This window comes from Canis lupus, chromosome 4, assembly GCF_011100685.1.
Source record: "Canis lupus familiaris isolate Mischka breed German Shepherd chromosome 4, alternate assembly UU_Cfam_GSD_1.0, whole genome shotgun sequence".
In the NCBI taxonomy this organism is placed as follows: domain Eukaryota; kingdom Metazoa; phylum Chordata; class Mammalia; order Carnivora; family Canidae; genus Canis; species Canis lupus.
Genome location: NC_049225.1, coordinates 38,316,281 through 38,336,585, shown reverse-complemented (window position 1 = coordinate 38,336,585; position 20,305 = coordinate 38,316,281). Strand labels below are relative to the sequence as shown.

The following is a 20,305-nucleotide window of genomic DNA, read 5'->3' as shown; positions in this document are numbered from 1 at the left end:
CCCCGGCAGGAGATGCGGGCCTCCTGACTCCTCACTTGCAATTTTAATTATCTGCCAGAGTATGATTTCCACAGCCACCCCCACTAGGGGCAGATATGAGGCGAGCCAAATAGCTCCAAAATGTATGATGTCAGCAAAAAAAGGAATCACGGTCTCCTCGGCAACACTGTGGGGCTGGGAGCTGTGGTGGTGAATCCAGGGATGCCTCTCTCCCCTGGGTAGACAGGCTGCAAGCAGTGGAGGGGGCTGTGGGCAGGGTCCTTAACAGAGCCCTGGGCTCTCTTGCCTCAACAATCAAATCAGTTACCCAAGAACCACCTTTAGCACCAGCTTGACCCCAGGCCCTGGATGCTGGAAACTGAGATGAGCCTTCTTGGCTGGGACCAAAGGGACAGACTCACACGCCCTCCCAAGGTGTGGAGTGCATGCTGACAGCCTGCATTCTAACAGTCGTGCATTTATCAAAAAAGAAAAAGAAAAATGTATAACTAGCACATCCAATCTATGCTGTTCTGGAGAATTATTTTGTAGAGAGGAGCTCAACTTAAGTCTTTTGAAAGTGAGTGGATCTCAAGAAAGTATTCACTAAACAGTGGGCATCCAGCAAGTCATATAATGCTCACTTGCTGTTTATGGATTAATGCATTAACAGCTTATGACAATCCTGTAAAGTAGGTGCCATTATCATAACCATTTTGCAGATGGAGAAACAGAGGTACAGAGTTGCTGAGTAATTTTTCCATGGTCACACAGTAGATGGTAGAGGGAGGATGTGAGCCTGGCAGCCTGGATCTAGAGTCTATGCTCTCAACAGCTTCCTGATGATGTGGGCAGGACACTGGTCCACGAAATATGGATGTTGGGGAAGCACAGAACAGGCCAGCCCTTCAGCCTTAGCCATTCTAAGACCATTCAAAGTACTGCTTTGGGAGGCAGGATGTACGAAGCTCTCTGGATCCTTCCAACCAGAGCCTCCCAACAGGACAGAGGAGGGAATTCGAGCCCAGATCTGTCTTCTCAAAACAGGGAGGGTCTGTCTTGACACTGTGATAGACCATGATAGACTATGTTGTCTCTCTTGAGTCATCCTCCTTGGCTGGTGGTAAGAAGGGAGGGGAGCAGAGAGCCTATCACCCTGGAGGTTGGGTGAAATGAAGCAGGAGAGGTCAGCAGCTCGGAGAGCAGTGAGGACATGTGTCCTGGGGGACACACCCTGGCCACAACGAATCCTCAGTCACACAGACTGATGTAATTAGGGCTCCTCCAGACTAGTGGCTCCCTATCCTCTCACGTGCCCCCTTTTTCATAATAAATATCTGAAAGTGAATCAGAAAAATGTATAACTGCCATATCTAATCTGTGCTATTACACAGACATATCTATTGGGGTTAAGACAAATTTGTTTGTTTCTTAGAAGTGTTCTTTACTATTCTGAAATTTTAGATAATATATGTACACACATACTATATATATATATGAAATACATATATGAAATCTCCCACCCAAAGTATAAATACAAAGTATAAATAATACAATCAATAATGCACTCTGGCAAGACTATATTAGAAGACACAGTGAAATAATCCAGTAATCTGAATAATCCAGTAACCCCTCCCACCTGAAGTTAGTCACTGGCTCCTATTTAAAATACATAAATTTGGGGGGCACCTGGGTGGCTCAGTGGTTGAGCACCTGCCTTTGGCTCAGGATGCGATCCCGGGGTCCTGGGGTGGAGTCCCATATCAGGCTCCCCGCAGGGAGCCTGCTTCTCTCTCTCTGCCTATGTCTCTGCCTCTCTGTGTCTCTCATGAATAAATAAAAATAAAATCTTTAAAAATATATATATAAATTTGGGTTAAAGAGGAGCCAGATGCCCAGATGACTTATAGAAGGCATAAGATGTGCAAGGAAATGAAGGAGCAGAGGCAGAGTGGACCTTCCATTAAAAACCAGTGTTAGGATTAGTTAAAACAGATCAGACATATTTTTATGTGATAAGAGGAAAGGAGATAACCTTAATTGAAGTTTGGTTAACATGCCCAGACAAAGAGAGAAAATAAGGAAGTGTGACAGTCTTACAAAGAAGCTGGGCCTTCTTTAGAAGTATAGTGTCTCTGTGCTGTGGCATGAGACAAGGCAGAGTGATAGGGAATCCCAGAAAACATAACAAGGCACACCACCAATCTCAGAGACCTGGGAATCTGTGTCCTTGGAAAGGGGTATGGCACGGAAAAGAGAAAATAATAACAAATACCACAAGATTCCTTAGAAAAGTTGTGTTGTTGACTGAAAACCCTATCAGAGTAAAAATGAAAAATAACAGGCAAGCCCCAAGTAAATAATTTTAATGTGTAATTCCAGAACAGAGATCTCTTACAGTCTATGCAAAGATATAAAATTATATTGAAGAGCAATAATTTTGAATATTTTTGAAAAACATTAATGAAATTGAGTGAGATTTCTGCACTTCCTGTATCTGCACTAATTTAATGCAATTTAGTTCTAAGCCTAAGAAATGGGCACTAAGTAACTGTTCTTGCAGTAACTGCATAGGTGGCTGGAAGTCCTTTTCAACCAACTATGAGGTTGGATGCACTATGGTAGAGGATGAGTTAGATGAGTTAGACCAAAAGAAATTGGTCAATAATCTCAAAACAGAATTTTTCTTTCATTGAAACCTCTCTCCTCATCTCCCAAATTACTAGAATTTCACATAACATCTTGCAAAACTTTTCTTTATTAAAATATTGATGTATTATTGAACATACTGAGTAGCCTGGTGAGACATTTTAAAGTCTGGAGGGATGCAGGCAGTGCTTCCTTGTGTCTTGCTGTGCGAGACTGTGGTGCCCATGGCAGGCTTCAAGCATCTTGTCTCCTCCCCCAAATGCCACTAGAGGTCACAATCCTTGTGATAACAAAAACACTACCTCCTATTTCCAAAGGGAGTGGTATCATCCAGGTAAGCATCTTGGGTCAACATGGTAAAGGACAACTCAGGTTGGGCTGTCCCAACCTGGTGCTTTATTGAGTCCCTGCCACGTGCAAGGTTCTCGGAGAATCCTCACATCCTCACATCCTCATGGGAGACCTGAAAGCCATTCTATTATCCTCATTTTACATACAAAGAAATGAAAGTCCAAAGATGTGAAGCGACTTGCCCAAGGTCAATCAGCTGGTGACCATTGGCTCTGTAACTCCAGTGTCCTCATTTGTAAAATGTCTAGGAGGCAAGCACTCAATACATATTTATGAAATGAGTGAATAGGAAATGAACTGACTGGGAGAATTGTCTGGAAGGCTGTCTTCATTCTAGCACCCAATCTGGTATGTTTCTGGAATATATAAAATCAAAAATGAATTTCTAGAATCTGATGAATCATGGAAAAAGAATTCCCACTTCATATATGAATTATAGAAATTAAGCGAGGTCCATGTTTTGGAAGTACAAGGCATATAATATTCCCATCCCTTCCCATATCCTTTACCCCACCCTCACTTTTCAAGGTCAAGATAAAAATTCACCTTAATAAAGGCAATCCTTCACTCGATTATAACACTTTACAGATTGCAAAAGCACTTCTATATGCATATTCTCACTTGATTTTCATGTATTGAAAGAGTGGGTTTGAGCACCAACTAGATACCCAGAGACACCGGCTTAGTGGGGAAGGCAGACCCCGGTCCTCAGCGCCACTCAGATTCTCACATTTCCTCCTTCCTCTCTTCAGAGTTACTGCCTAATTAGCATTGGAAGCAAGTCTTCAGCAAAGCCCTGCCCTGCATAAAACGGCTTTTATGTTAAAGGTCACACTCAGAACCAGCTTGGCTGGGTTTATTTCCCTTCCAAGCTTACACTTGGCTTTTATAGGAGCTTTTCCTCTTCCACTCTGAAAATACCCTGAAGGTACTGCATGTCTATCCCTAAAGGGTTTGACTCAGCAGATCCTTATCCAGTCTCCTTCCTTCATGAAGACAGGTGGGAGCTGGGCCTCTATCTTAAGGAGAAGGCAACGAGTGAAAACAGAGTGCAATAGCTGGAGATACCTCGACCATGATGAAAGCTGATCAAAGCTCTCCTTGGGGCACCTGGGTGGCTCAGTTGGTTGAGTGTCAGATTCTTGGTTTCAGCTCGGGTCATGATCTCAGGGTCGTGAAATCAAGCCCTGATTCAGGCTCTTTACTCAATGCAGAATCTGCTTGAGATTCTCATCTTCCTCTCCCTCTGCCCCTCCTGCTCATTCTCTCTCATGCTCTCTCTCTCTCTGTCTCTGTCTCTCTCTCTGTCTCTCTCTCTTTCTCTCTCAATCTCTCTAATAAATACATAAATCTTTAAAAAAAAAAATCTATCCCTATTGGAGCTGAGCACGGAGTCTTGACCCCACTCCCTCCCACCTGACCCCCCAAATCTGCAAGTGGGAAAGAATGGGAAGTTAGAAGTGATGAAGAATATCCCTGGGAGGATACTTACATGTGAGAGGATAAGTCAGGGACTGCCAGTCCTCATCACAATAAACTACTGTCACTAATTCCTGCTTGACTCAGTGGTATTGGAGTGTGCAGGCAGGAGGGGGGCAGTGAGGTGATATCCACAGACCAACTCCTACAGAATGAGCAAGGATAGAGCTTGGTCTGTAGCAGCAAAGGAGATGCCTGTTTTCTTCCAGAGTTCCTGGCTTGGACTCTTCTTGAAGTGTGCCTTTGGTCCCTGGCCAAGTCAAGGGTGTGCTCGTGTTGTCGTTGTTCATGCCACCAAAAAAATCAGGGCAAGAAACAAGGCAATGCGTGGCTGAGTTGCAGGGAAGGGGCACAGGGTCCAGTCTGGGCACGCAATCTCCCCAGTCTGTCCTGCTCATCCAAATGCCTCAGACAGGGTCTAATACACACAAGAGGTGCTTCAAAAGTCCTTGTTATGGAAGAAAGGAGACGAAGAAGGCAGAAAGACAGGCCTTTGGGGGTTGGTCATCCTTTTCCCTTATGTTTGTAGAGGACTATGAAATGTGTGAATTTCACATGTGTTATCTAATAACTGCCTTCAAGAAGCTACCACAACTGAACTTTTAACTAGAGACTTTGTGTTTTAGATTAAGCAGGTTTAAAATCTTCTTTGCAGAAAGTGCAGTGGATAAACCCTTTAAAAAATGCTGCAGTTTTCAGCCCTTTGAAGAATTAACTATTAGAAACTGATGGGGTTTAGCGTAGGCTGCCCTAAAATATGCCACTTTTGCATGATGATTATTTTGAATTAAACTTTCTTAAGGAACAGCTGGTACCAGAAGGATACTCCGACTGCCTTTGTCTCCCTGAAAGGAGGAAATATGTGAGGTCTACCCTCTCTGCTAGAAGTTAGAAGGCATTTTTATCACCAGAGATAGGGAATTCGGGATTGAGAAGGCTGTATAAACAAATTGTTACTTCTTCATTCATCTGCTATCCCAAACCCAAACGCCTTTGCCAGTTCTTCACAAATAATTGTTTCTCTTTGTTTAAAAAATATAAAAGCTACCTGCTTTGGTCACTTCGGAGAGTACATATTTTTAAGAGCTACCATAGTATAAAATCACATTTGTTTTTCTCTGGCTGATCTGTCTTATGTCAGTTATTAGACCAGCCAAAGAACCTAAAAGGAAAGAAAGGAAAAATTTTCCTCCCCTCTAAAGTCATTTACTCAAAAGGGAGAGAAGCTTCTAATGAATTAATGGATCCAAACTATGATATTCAGTGCCTTCTCCCTTTAAAAAAAAAAAAAAAGAGACACGGTCTTGCGAAAGAAGAAAGAAAGAAAGAAAGAAAGAAAGAAAGAAAGAAAGAAAGAAAGAAAGAAAGAAAGAAAGAAAGAAAGAAAAGAAAAGAAGAGAAAAGAAAAGAAAAGAAAAAGAAAGAAGGAAAGAAATAAAGTAGGGATCAACCCTCATACTGCTTCAGCCTCTAGTGAATCCAGTCAGTGAGGACCAGGAAATGCAGAGGACAGAAGAACTTGTAAACCACACTGGTAGAAACGTATTAAGACACATGAGCACATTTCTTCAACAACAAAATTGCTTTTTTTTTTTTAAAGATTTTATTTACTCATGAGAGACACAGAGAGAGAGGCAGAGACACAGCAGAGGGAGAAGCAGGCTCCATGCAAGGAGCCTGATGTGGGACTTCGATCCAGAGTCTCCAGGATCACACCCTGGGCTGCAGGCGGCACCAAACTGCTGAGCCACTGGGGCTGCCCTAATTATCAATCTTTGAAGTTTTCTTGGGCTTTGAATCATTTCTGTTTGCTCTGAGTTTCTTCACTGCCTTCATATGTCTTGGTCTGTGTCTTTCATGGTCAAGGTGTTCTTCAAGGTTCTGGTAATCCCTGCCTCTCAGTTCATGTTTGTTTGTTTGTTATTTATTTATTTATTTATTTATTTATTTATTTATTTATTTATTTATTTATAAATAAAGACTTGATCCCAGGACCCCAGGATCACAACCTGAGCCAAAGGCAGATGCTCAAACACTGAGCCATCCAGGCCTCCCCAAAATGCTTTTCAAAATTGATAGAGAGAGGGATGCCTGGGTGGCTCAGCAGTTGAGCACCTGCCTTCGGCTCAGGGCGTGATCCTGGAGTCCCCGGATCGAGTCCCATGTCAGGCTCCCTGCATGGAGCCTGCTTCTCCCTCTGCCTGTGTCTCTGCCTCTCTCTCTCTCTCTCTCTCTCTCTCTGTGTGTGTGTGTGTGTGTGTGTGTGTGTCTCATGAGTAAATAAATAAAATCTTTTTAAAAAATTGATAGAGAGAGAGATGGAGGGAGAAACTTATAAGGGCTCTAGGAGAACACCAACCCATTGTTACAGTATAAGTCATGCCATATTGGGACCCCATTACAGCATGAATTTTCAAGGGGAAATCACCCTGAGGGGAACAAATATGGTTTCTAAAGGGGTGAAAAAGCTTAGTTGTTTCAATGGTTTGTGGCCCTCCAAAAGGCCCCAGTACATGAGGAAATATACAGCATATATATGTAGCATTAAAATTTCACCAAGCAGGGCAAGGAGGGGTATGATTGGGGGGAAAAATGTTTTAAGCAAATCCTTAGAGGGCCATAATGGAAAAACTTTTGAAAACACTCAGACCACTCAAATTATAAAATATGAGGCAGCAAGGAGAAATGTTAACTATTTACTGAGTATCTGATGAAGTGTTAATTTTTTAGCTGTGATAATGGTATTATGATTACATTTTTTAAAAGCCCTATCTTCCAGAGATAACTACTGACATATTTGCAGATAAAATAGAGTATGAGAGAGACAAATGTGGAGACGGAGAGCCAGCGATAAAGGGAAAGAGAGATTCATTGATGTTTCTCCAAGCAATAGACTTCCTTCTATTGCTGTTGTTTGGGGTCCATCTTTTCTCAGTCTGTGGTTGCCAACTAGTGGCCTGTGGATTCAACTCAGCCCAAAGTTGTTTTGTTCAGTCCTCACAGTGTTTTAAAAGTAATTGAGCCAACATTTTCAATGAGAAATTACACTTAAAAGTCCCTTGTTCCAGCTTCTCTTGCAAAATCAAGGCTCTCTGGACTTGGACAGGAGCCCCCACTAGGTGCGCTTGCTCTTCTGGTCACCACAGCCACCCCAGGTTATACTAGAAATGGCACACACTCACACTCTGTTCTGCTCCCCATCTTTTCCTTCCCTACCAGCACTTGGCATATGGAAATTATTATATCATTCATAGTGGCCAGCAATCCTTGCCCACCAACTGTGAGCCAGGCAGAGTTTGGCCACATTATCTTGCTGATGAACCTTTTTATCGAACCAGGAGGTAAGTCCTGTCATTATTTCTCTTGTATAGATGACAACACTGAGACTCAGAGAGGTGGGGTGACTTATCCCAGGCCACACAGCTATTGGGAATTTACATCTGCTTTTTCTGATTCCAAAGCCTGTGTTTCATCTGTCATACCAATTACTGCTGCCTCCTTCGAGGACCACAGTGCATAGGCTCACTCCCCCAGATGCTCAGACAGTCTTGATTTGAGAGGGGAATGCTAGAAGTCGCTTCAGTTACCCCAAGGCCCTGGCCTTAACCTGGCTGGTACCCTAGTAGGGGTGTACCTACCATATTTGACACCTAGAGGAGGTCATTTTATTAGCATCCTTGCCTCTGTTTAAGGTGGGTAATTAACTATAATTACCTGAAATAAAATAATAACCTAAAGTGAAATGGATGGATATATTTCATGTACAAATGAAAATCTGCAGTATTGAACAAAAAACATTATACCCCACAGTTTGCAATTTATGCCACCATTTTATTTTATTTTTTTACAGATTTATTATTTGACAGAGAGAGAGAGAGAGAGAATACAAGCAGGGGGAGCAGCAGGCAAAGGGAGAGAGAGAAGCAGACTCCCCACTGAGCAAGAAGCCCAAAGCAAGGCTCCATCCCAGGACCCCGGGATCATGATCTGAGCTGAAGGCAGGTGCTCCACCGAATGAGCCGTCCAGGTGCCCCTGTGCTACCAATTTAAATTTCAAACACAAATAAAAGCTCCAAGTAGTCATGTAGAATGACAGGATTGAAGAAATCTAAATTCATTTGCTTCGTCTTTGTAATCACTGCGCTTCCATTTATTCCAAATTGATTGTTCACACACAGGTGCATACAGCATCAAGAACCTTTCCCAAAACAAACTTGAATGATTCCAAACTGTTAAAAAACTTCCTCTCAAGCAAGAGCTGACAGCTGAGTCTGAGTGTGTCACCATCGACTGTACACTGCAAAGGTCTCAGAATTCCCTTCCATGTAGCATAATATTTTTTAAAGAATAAGTAATAAAAATGTGCTAATTGGAAGCTGACATATATTAGTAAAACTCTCAACTATAATCAGAGCAATCCTTGAGAACTCATACCAACAAAAAGTTTTTTCAGGGAGGAAGATTCTATCTCTAAAATTGTTTAGAATTTCAGGGATATGCTGATAGTCAAAAAGCAAATTGACTTTTAGTTCTTGTTTTTGTGGCTAAATTCTCAGAAAATGCACCTCGATTGCTTTCCTAGCCACCCTGCATGCTCAGTCCCCCCAGAACATCCTTCACTGACCCTGGAAGGGCCCCTGATGAGGGCTGCCCACTGGAGCAACAGAGTCAGGGAAAGCTCCATACTTGGAATCAGAAAATAGTGCTGGAGCCCCAGCTCTGCACTTCATCTTTTTAAGCCTCAATGTCCTGCTCTGCCAGAAAAGCCCAAGCAACAAAACAGAGGTGCAGGGGAGAAGAAAATGAGACTATACCATAAGTGAAAGTTCTTGATAAACCATGAAGCAGTGTTCAAAACCCAGTCAGCATTCTCAGTAGATGAGCATTGATGAAGATTCTAGCACAGTTTGTGGTGCAGAACACTGGTTATGGACTACTCTCTGCATCTATGAGCTGCTTTTCCAACACCAGCAACCAGTTCTGATAATAACTCTCTGGACACCAAGTAATTCAACTCAGTCCTGACACGGACTGCCTGGGGTTAGCGCAGACCCCACTGGGGGTCCCACAGACTGTCCCCCTTTAAGACTCCAGTCACAAGTCCTAGGCTGTCTCAGCTTCTGACCAACCCACTATAAATCCAGGGGGTTTCCATAACCTCCTCCTCAGGCTTCATCATTTGCTAGAATGGTTTGCAGAATTCAGGAAAGAGTTTTACTTACTATTACCGTTTTATTATAAAGGCTAAAATTCAGGAACAGCCAGACTGAAGAAATGCCTAGGGCAAGGTATGGGGGCGGGGTTGGGGACTTCTGCACCCTCCATTGGTGTGCCATCTTCCCAGCACCTCGATACCAATCCAGAAGCTCTCTGAACCCCACCATTCAGGGGTTTTATGGCAGTTTCATTGCATAGGCATGATTGAGTGGATCACTGCCCTGATGCTCAAGCCTGAAGAAATCCAAGCAACAGGACAGATCTGCATCCCTGTTTTAGATTTTGGAGACTTCAAGCTGAGAGAGGCAAGATGACTTGCCCACAGTCACACAGCCCCAGTCTAGAGCACCAGACTCAGACACTGAACCCCAGTCCACGTGGACCTCATGGTCTGTGATGTGTCCACAGTGTGTGGCTGCCCAATGAGTGGAGTAAGGCACCAGGGTCTGGGTATCTTCCACAGAAGCCACAGTCTCATCTCTCACAGCAAGAAGCTCCCACAGGAGTGATGATTCTGCAGCCTCTGCCTACGACTTTTTCTATTCTGGGTGCAGGGCGTGCAATTAGCATAAATCTGAATAAATTTCTCATTTTTAACAGAAAATAGAAATACATGAAAAAACAGCTTAAAAAGCTCATGTTAACTAGTGAAATTGTGTATCATCATCCTTTAGATTCTACCTCCCATACTTCCTTCTGCCAAGAAGCCCATCCTCGTCTTTGGCATCTAATGAACTCTTCTTCATCCTCAAGGACCAGCTGAAAGTCCACGTCTTCGACAGAGCTTTCCCAGAGGCATCCAGGGTGGAACTGATGGCTTTTTCCCTCACACCTCCCCAGACCATGCATATCCTTTGCACCGTGTCACACTGTATTCTAGCAAACCCTGGAAGTGGGCCACTTGACGTTGTCCTGTCTCAAAGCATATGTCTCAGGGGATTTGCTTGACTGAGAGGCTCTAGAAAGTTCTCTCAGTGTTGCAGATGCCTTGACACTCTGCAATACCCAGCCTCAAGCTGAAGGACTCCATACCCCAGACTTGTTTGCATAATTTCCTTCTGACTCTGTTCTGCGGGTCTACCCAGCCTAGAACTGTTCTCCCCAGTGCTGTGAGGACACCATTCTGTCAACACTAGGTCAGTGGTTAGCCCAAGCTGCAAAGGATCTTCCAAACAGGCCAAAATTACCCTAAATAAGCCCCCAAATATAAGTCAGATGTCAGTCCCCTGAAGACCTAGGCCCTCCAGCCTACTGAGTTAAGCCTACTTTTTGATATTTAAATAAAAATAGTTCCCACTCTAATCTAGATATCCACATTTCTCCTAGCCAGTCTTTGTTCTACTTCCTCTGAGTGCTTACCCTCCAGCTACATTTGTTCCCCACGTGCCCCCCACACTCCTTCCCTGCCACGGCCACCCGCTGCCCCATCCCCATGCTGGACACCAGCCTGATTGTCCTGCACACAAGATTCTGTATGTAACAGACTTACACAGAAAGTTTGGAGCCCTGACGGGTGGTTATTGCACGTCACACAGCACAGACAACAGCCTCCACTTGAATGTTATCCTAAAATCCAGTATAATCCTAAAATCCTACTGGGCAGAATTTCTCACTGGCCACATTCACTCTTAGATGCTAGCTTGTTGACTGCTTTTCCTGCTTTGTCCTTCTATGACCGCCTCCCCAGCCCTGCTCAGTTCCCTGTCTTACCATTCTAAATCTCCTCTCAATGAGATACTTCAGGTTTCTGGTCCCTACTCTGCTTGAACCTCCTGGGCACAGCTAGGTGCACCCACACGCCCCACACGCTGAGCAAAGGGCTCTCCATTCCTGGTCATCATCCTCAAGCTGCACCAAAAACATGCAAGGCACTGATACTACCATTTCCCTTCATGTGACCAAATTCTAGGTCAGGGATCCCTCCCTGGGAACAAAGGAAGTCCCAGGGATTGTGTGTTGTTTTTCTTTCTATGCTGTCTCCTGCATAGGGCTGTAAGGAAGTCGAGGTCAGAAACTGACCCATCTCACAATCCTATTTCTGCCAGACTAGGGAACGAATGAAGAAATGAATGGATGGATGACAACAGCGCACACAAACCAGGAGAAAGGCAGGACAAGGCAGAGCAAGGAGACATTTTGGAGTTGGGGTTAGCCATGTTTACTCATTACCACACATTCCTGGAGGGATCCAGAAAATCGTATATCTATTTCTTTGGTATGAAGCAGATCATCTGAAAGGTCACTGTGGTAGATGTATTAGTGCTCAGTAAATATTTGCTCTCTGCACTCTGCGCAGAATACACGTCCCAAACCCATGGACGTAGACTTGGCCGTGTGACTTGACTTGCTTTGACCAATGGAAGCTGAGTGGAACTGACAGTGTGGCCATACTGACCAGAGGACTTAAGATGCATTGCCTATGTCTGTTCCTGCTTTCATGCTGTCAGCATAGGCCACGAGAAGAGCTCGTTCCAGGAACTACAAGAATTGAAAATACATGGAACAGATCTGAACCCAAGCCCAGCAGAGCCACAGCTGACCTGCAGACCAGTGAATGAGAACTAACCATTTATTGTTGCAAGTCACTGAGTTCTGGGGGGGAGGGGGGGTTGTTTGTTACCCAACATACCCTGACTACTAAGGTCATCTAGTACAATCTCTGCCCAGTGCATAAAGCCACTTTTCAGCATTTCTGCCAATTTAAAATCGAGCCTCAGCTTGTTTACTTCCTGTCATAGGGGGCTCACTCTCTACCAAGGTGGAAATAGTTAGACCCAACGAACCCCCTCCCAGAGTTTGACCATTGCTCCCAGCTCCCACTGTCCCTCTCTCCTGGCCCTCACAGAGTACAGCCACCCCAACACACCTGACAGAGTGAAGTGATATGGTGTTGTGGCACCACTCACCTTCCCCTCTGACCCCTAGCTGCTCCTATACAACATGCTCCCCTGCGTCTTCACCTCTCTACTTACTCTCCTTCCCTACTGTCCATCAGTGCAAAGTCTGGAACTGACCATTGCAGTTGATCAGTGGGAACAGCGGCCAGACTTGTCTCTATTGGTATAAACAATATAGCTCCGTGAGAAGCAGCTGGACAGACCTGAGGCTAAATCCCAGCCCTGCCACCACCTGCCATGTCATCTTGGACACACCACTTGGTTTCTCAGAACCCTAACGTACTCATCTGAACAGGAGGACAATCATTGTCAGTGTGAGGACGAAAAGCAACAATACGCAGTCTGCACGGAGCACAGTGCTCAGCACTCAGAAAGCACTTAGTTTCAGCTGAACAATTACAAGAGGGATTGTTTACTCCTGATGCCTATTGAACTAACTACACCTACATTTCCTGTATGTTTTCTTTCAGAAAGGGATTTAACATTTTTTTACATTGAAATACTCCTACAACTTCCAGTTAGAAGATAAATAGATCCTGGGGATATAATGGACAGCCTGGTGACTATAATTCACTACGCTATATCCCATATCTGAAAGTTCCTAAGAGAGTAGATCTTAAAAGCTCTTATCACAAGAAAGAAATTCCATAACTCTGGCAGGATGATGTTAAACTAGACTTATTGTAGTAATCTTTTTATAATCTATGCAAATAACAAATCATTAGGTTTTACATTTAAAACTAATATAATGTTGCGGGTCAATTATGCCTCAATTAAAAAAAAAACTTAAACAGAAAGAAAAAATGTATTCACGCAGCACCAGAAAGAAGAAAGAAAATTTGATCACCCACAAACAACGCTGTTAAAATATTAGCTAAGATTTGTTTGTGTAGACATTTAATTTTTAGCCAGGTAAGTGCTACCCCTCACCTGCCTCGGCCTATCCCAAGGGAGGTCACTGAGTGCAGAGGAATGGAACAGCCGTGGGGGTCACACAGCCCAGTCTTCCGGTCCCACTTTGTCCCTTCTGGCATGTGGCCCTGGCTCGATAACTTTCCCTTTTAGGTCCCAACTGCGTTTTTTGATAGGTGAGAGGGTTTTTTAACCAGCTTTATTGGAGATATGAGTCACATATGATATAATTCACCCTTGAGGTGTACAATTCCATGGCTTCTGGTATACCCGCAGAGGCGGAGTGACACTGCCAAGCCTCCTCAGAAAGGCCCTTGCGGCATTCCTCCTCCTGGGCCTTCACCCTCCTTTCATGTGATGATGTGTGGGGATGTCACACGTTCTGTCCTTTAGCAGATATTACTGACAACCTCCTACACCCCAGGCACTGCCTTGGGCCCGTCGGTGCAGCAGTGATCTGCAGACAAGGCCCTGGCTTTCCGGGACTCACAGGCAATGAACACAGATGCAGGAGACTCCCAGAGTAAAAGTGACCCACAGGACAGTCCAGGGCACCTGGGGAAGACTGCTTGAAGGGGCAGCTAAGGTAGGCTTCCAAGAAGAAAGAAAGTGAAAAGGAGCCAGCCATTGAAGGAGCGGCAGAAGACATCCCAGGCAGAAATAACAGCCCAAGTGATGGGAATAAACCTGGCTTGTCAGGAAGATGGACAGGCCAGTGGGCTGCAGGGTGGTGAGCAAGGGGTGGGCAGATAGGATGCCTGGAGGGGAGGCGGCCAGGAGGCAGGCGTGGAGGCCTAGAAGCCGGGAGATGGGCTCCAATTTTGTTCCAGTTGAGGAGGAGTGTGTTTGGAGGCAGTGACCAAAAGGAGGGAGCACCCTGGCTGTGAACGTGCTTTGTAAGCCATGTGAGAGGTGACACGCTTACTCTTCCCGGGGCTGAGGGAAGACTGGATCTTCCAGGGGCTCGATTTTCTCTGTCTGGGCCCATCTTGATATTCTGGGCAAACGGACACACCTTAGAGCTAAGCAAGCCATAACTTGTTCTTTTCATTCCCTTTCCTATTTATCTTTCCAGGCCCTGAGAGGCTCTGTCCCCGGATTCTGACCTTTCCCAGGACCTCCCCATCTGAATCACTGGCAGGCAGGCAAGGGTGACAGTCGCCACTTGGCAGCGGAGCCAGGGACAGGCACCACCCTGGGCAGGCCCTGGCAGTATCAAGGCCTAGAAGGAAGGAAGCCATGGAAAAGCTCCAGAAAAGGGAAAATGAATGCCAGGTGGAGCCCTGGAGGTCACCTGGGGAAACCAAAGGCCAGAGAAAGTGGTTTATCTAAGGTCACCTGGCAAGTTGGAAACAGTTAGGACCAGGTTTTTGTGAAGCTGTCTCATGATGCCCAGTAACATGCACGGTCCTGGGGCAGAACAACAGTGAGGCTTTCACTGGGTCCCAGGCCCTGTCCGAAGGCAATTATTTACATGTTTAACTTTGTTTCTCACAACAACCCTATGAATTGTCAACACAACCAACAAGGACTGGATACTTCAGCCACTTTCATTTTTTTTAAAAAAAGATCTATTTATTCATGAGACACAGAGAGGCAGAGACACAGGCAGAGGGAGAAGCAGGCGCCCTTCAGGAAGCCCGATGTGGGACTCGATCCCGAGACCCCAAGAACACGCCCTGGGCTGAAGGCAGATGCTCAACTGCTGAGCCCGCAGGTGTTCCGAGAGCCACGTCTTAACTACACTATTAAACCAGGGCTCAGAAAGGGGCATCGCTCAGTCAGGGTCACCACAGTTCACTTGCACTCACACTAGAGTCACTGCCCTGATGCTTTCCTTCAGAGAAGGCATCAGGCACATCTTTATGCCACTGGCACCAAGCACAGGGAAGGCTTGGCACAGAAAACCCTGGTTGAATTGAACCTAATTGTGGTAACACGTTTTGCCTTAATTTTGCAGATTCATTTGGTAAGTGTAAGGGGAACAGAGGAAATTTACAGGAAGGAAGCAGATCGAACATCCCAGCTGGTGGTGGTTGTAGCAGAATTCAGGCTCTCAGTGAAGTCACAGAACACTGCTTGGAAATCAATGAGATCTCCAGCAAGTCATTTAGTAGCACTCAGCCTTGGTTTCCTTATCTAGCAAATAGTCGGATTAACTCAACTAATGGTCATAAAGTAAGAGTTGGCAAGCTTTTTCCACAAAGGGCCAGATAATAAATATTTTCAGCTTCGTGGGCCATACTGTCTCTGTCACACCTTCTCACCTACTTTTATAGTGCACAAGCAACCAGACAATATTTACAAACACATGCAGCAGGTTGATCTGGCCCGTCAGCCATGGTTTGCTGACCCCTTTCTGACGTAAGGTACCTAGCCAGAGCTGGGCACACAGCACTGTGTATGATTTTCTTTTTTTTTTTTTTTTTAAAGATTTTATTTATTTATTCATGATAGAGAGAGAGAGAGAGAGAGAGAGGCAGAGGGAGAAGCAGGCTCCATGCAGGGAGCCCGACGCGGGACTCGATCCCGGGTCTCCAGGATCAGGCCCTGGACTGAAGGCGGCGCTAAACCGCTGAGCCACCCGGGCTGCCCTGTGTATGACTTTCATGGGCTCCGAGAACTTTTGCCTTTGTAGGTCCCTTTCACCATGATGGAATTTGGTGGCCCTAGAAATTTCTTCTTTTTTATGTGAAGAAAATTTTTCATTTTTCTAATCCTATGATTTTAAAAAGAAATTAAATTATTTTCATGAGACCCTAAAAGTACTGTGGGCTCTAGATACTGTGCCTATTGCCTGAGGAATGGATAGGTAAATGGGACTCCCCTCCCCATCTTCTTCCCTCTGGGTGGGCCTTCTTAGTGGGCTCAGGCTGTCATAACAGAGACTGAATGACTTACATCACAACAGTTTGTATTTTCACAGTTATGGAAATTTCTACAAGGCAACTTACAGATGGTTCCTATGAACTCAGGTCTTAGTGAGGCTGCCTGGGCTTTAGATCCTGGTAGACCATCCCTTGCATTTACTGGAGAAGTCGCTTCACTTTTCCTGCCCTTATGTTCCTCTTCTGTAAAATAGGCTAATTACAGTTTCTACCTCACTGGGCGACCATGGGATGTGCAGCAAGCATTCAGCAGAGGATCTGGCACATGTTCAATGTCAGTAATGGTGATGGTGCTGCTGATGGTGGTGATGGTGATCATGATTTTATAAGAAAAGTACAGAGAGAGATTGGATGGCCCCAATACTTAGAATCCTTTATCTCGGCATAAGTCCTTTCATTGTCAATGCAAAGAAGACCCACCAAAAGGAGTGAATACTGGCATCTCTGGATGGAGACACTGACACACTGAATCTAGGCTCCTTGCACACAACCCTTCTACTCAAACCCTCCCTCTAGTTAGACTAATAGTTGCAGCCACGCTTATCTCCAATGTTCTAATATCAACTGGATGTCCTGGAGTTAGTGTCAATTTTCACAGGCTTAAAGCTCAGTCCTCTACAAGACTGCCCCCACCTGAAATGCCAATCACAAATCTCAGGGGCCACCCACATATCTGACCAGCTGACTATAAATATGCAGTTTCCCATGATTCCCTCAGGCTTGGTAATTCTCTAGAATAACTCTCAGAACTCATTGAAAGTGCTAGACTTATGATTACAGGTTTAATATAAAGGATATCGATTAGCAGCAGCCAGTGAAGAGACACAGGACAAGCAAGGTCTGAAGAGGGAGAGAACATAGAGGCAGAGCTTCTATGCCTTCAATTTATGGAACCCAGACACATCACCTGGTCAGCACATCAATATGTTCACCAACCAGAAAGCTCCACCATGCCATAATGTCAGCGCTTTTATTGGGGCTTCATTATGTAAGCATGATTAAATAAATCACTGGTCACATAATTGAACTCAATCTCCAACACCTCCAACCCTCTACCCCTAGATGTCAGGCTGGCTTAAAGTTCCAATTTTCTAATCACAAAGGTGGTATTTCTGGTGACTAGCCCCCATCCTGAAGATATTTAGGGGCCCACTTAGAGTCACCTCTTAGCATGACAAAAACACTCTTTTCACTAAAAAGGTTTTAGTGGCAATTCTAAAGGTTTTTGGAGTTCCCTCTGCCTAGACAAAAACCAGATATATTCTCTATTTTACCACACCTCCACTGGGAAGCGTCTCTCCTCTCTCCTCCCCAAAGCTTTGATTGAATTTGCCAGGCTCTGAATTTATTGTTTTTGACCCGGGATATATCTTGTTCCTGGAAATGACCTCTCCAGGGGCTGGGCTCGTCTTTCAGCTATATATGGATTCATTCTGTTCACCTGTAGGTACTCACAGGTCTTCCCTACACTCCCCTTCCTAGGCTAAGGCTGAGGCTCCTCACTTGCTTATATCATCTCTTGGATTTGCCCAGATTCCCCATCTCACCCAGACACTGCCCAAGACTCTTTGCTGTGCTTTCTTGGCTCATCCCAACTTCAGATCCTGAGCCTGACAAACCCAGAATCTGGCTCAGAGACCTAAAAAATAGAAGTCCAGTGGCCGATGGCACATTTCCAGCCCTACCATTTCCTAGTTGGTTGGCTTTGAGCATGTCATTTCAGATCCAGAAGGTTATATTTTCTCATCTGGAAAACAGAAACATATCCTCTAGTAGTCAGGGTTCAGCTAGGCTTTGCTACAGTAAGAAACACCTCCTAACATAACACAGGTTCATTCTTTTTTTTTTTTTTTTTTTTTTTTTAAATATGGAACGCTTCACGAATTTGTGTGTCATCCTTGCGCAGGGGCCATGCTAATCTTCTCTGTATCGTTCCAATTTTAGTATATGTGCTGCCGAAGCGAGCACTCACACAGGTTCATTCTTGCTCACATCCTCATCCATAGCACTGCTCTGTCCTGTAACCATGTCATTTAGAACACATGGTCCCCATGATCACTAGGGCCATGGGAATAGAAGAGGGAGGAGGTATACTGGCTGTCTGTCGCCTTGGCCCAGGAGTGGCCCATATCACCTCCACTCACAAGCTACTGGACACAGTCATCACATGGCTGCAAGGATTTCTAGGGGATGTCTCTGCTGTTTGGCAAGCCCCAACAGTCTCCTCTACAGGTTCTATGATTCACTGGGAAGCTGGGAAAATCTAGAAAGTTCATATATGTGAAAACTGCAGCCACAGAGCAGGTGATTGCTAATTAGTTTTCTGAGTTCACAAAGGGCCTCTGTTTTGCTTTGTGAGCTCTTTGGTCTTGATAAGAGAGGTGGGTCCCATTTGTGCTGTTTCATAGTGGGGCCTCCTTGCCTACCAGTTGCCAGGGTTAGACAGGTCCTAGTGATCTGGCCCCTTATCTTTTACTGGACTGAGATAAGCGTCGCAGAGATGTAGTCCCTGGATCGCTCCCAGCTACCCCTATCCCCACCACCTCAGTTTGGAGATCCTGACTTCCTAGCCCTCAAATCAAAACCACAGGCAGAAGTTATGTCCCTGACCTTTACCTTTACAGCCAAAGAGCAAAAACAATCTGACTTAGTGCTTGCACTTCATGTTTTTCTCACAAAGTTTACTCTGTAGAGTTGTAACTGAGTTAGTGGAACAGGATGAAGTGCAAGACATGGCATCAAGATAACAGCAACAATAGTAATGGTACCAGGAATTTATTGAGCACCTACTGTATGCCAGGCTTTTTGCCAAGTGTTTTATGAGGACTGTCTACTAAACTCTTTCAGCCTCCCAATGGAGATCCTATTATTATCCCTATTTGCAAGTGGAAAAATTAAAGCACAGAGTATTGGGAGACCTGTTACTGTGGGTACATAGCAAGGCCAAGATTCACACCCAGGTCTGTCAAACTCCATGTCCTAAAATGAAGAGCTGGAGCACCTAACTCCATGCCTGGGATTGAGCAGCATCCTTGCAGCTCACCACCGGTAAGCACATTTCCCAAAAACAAAGGATCTCGAACTCTTAGGGTGTATAGGCATTAAATCAATTAATCTTTCAGCAAGCATTTGCTAAATGTCTGCTATGTCCAAGACTGGCCAGATTCTAGGGTTCAGAAGTGAATCAGACATGGAGTCCTCAAGTCGCTCATGATCCAGGGTGTCATTAATTCCCAAAGCAGTAAGAAAGAGGCCATGGAAGAATGGAGGGGTGCACCTGGAAGCTGAAGAGAAAGAGCTGAGACTTTGTGGATGAATAAGAGAGAATCAGGAAGCCAGGAAAAGAAGGTGTTCTGCATGGAAAACAGTATGTGCCAAGACACAGAAGCACAAGAGAACCTTGTTGGGGACTTGGAGGGGCTTGGGATTGTTGGAATATAAAATCCAGGATAGGGACAGGGTGGGGACACCATCATTGGGAGATGGGGTTAGACAGGCCGCTGGAGCCAGACTGTTCATGCATTTATTCATTCATCCATTGTGCACCAGAAGACTACAGGTGCTGTGCGAGGCTCTGCAGTTACAACAGTGAACAAGCTGCAGGGCTTTAAGCGTGGAGAAAGGAGATGGGCAAGAAATGAATAGAGGAGTAAAGACGGAATTTCGGAGAGATATGGATAAGGAAAGGGGCCTTAAATGCCAGGCCCAGGAATTTGGGGGGAAGGGGGTGGAAAGCCCTGGAAAAGCTGTTGGCAGAGGAGAAATGAGGTTAGATCTCTATTTTAGAAGCTCACCCCCTGTAGAAGGGGAGGCCAGTACCGCGGCCCAGGCAGGCACTCTCAACACAGGGCCGGGCACCCAGTGGGCGCTCAGAGAGTGCTAGGGATCTGGGTCTGAGTGTGGTGTGCCTCTCGATCCGGGGCCTGCATGCCC

At 45.1% G+C, this 20,305-nt stretch overlaps 1 non-coding gene across 1 annotated transcript; it reads right to left on the bottom strand.

Moving 5' to 3' along the window:
• Positions 1-18,233: 18,233 nt before the first annotated feature.
• On the bottom strand, positions 18,234-18,340 carry LOC119871736. The gene has a single exon (XR_005358715.1). It is a non-coding gene; the product is annotated as a U6 spliceosomal RNA (small nuclear RNA).
• Positions 18,341-20,305: the final 1,965 nt, after the last annotated feature.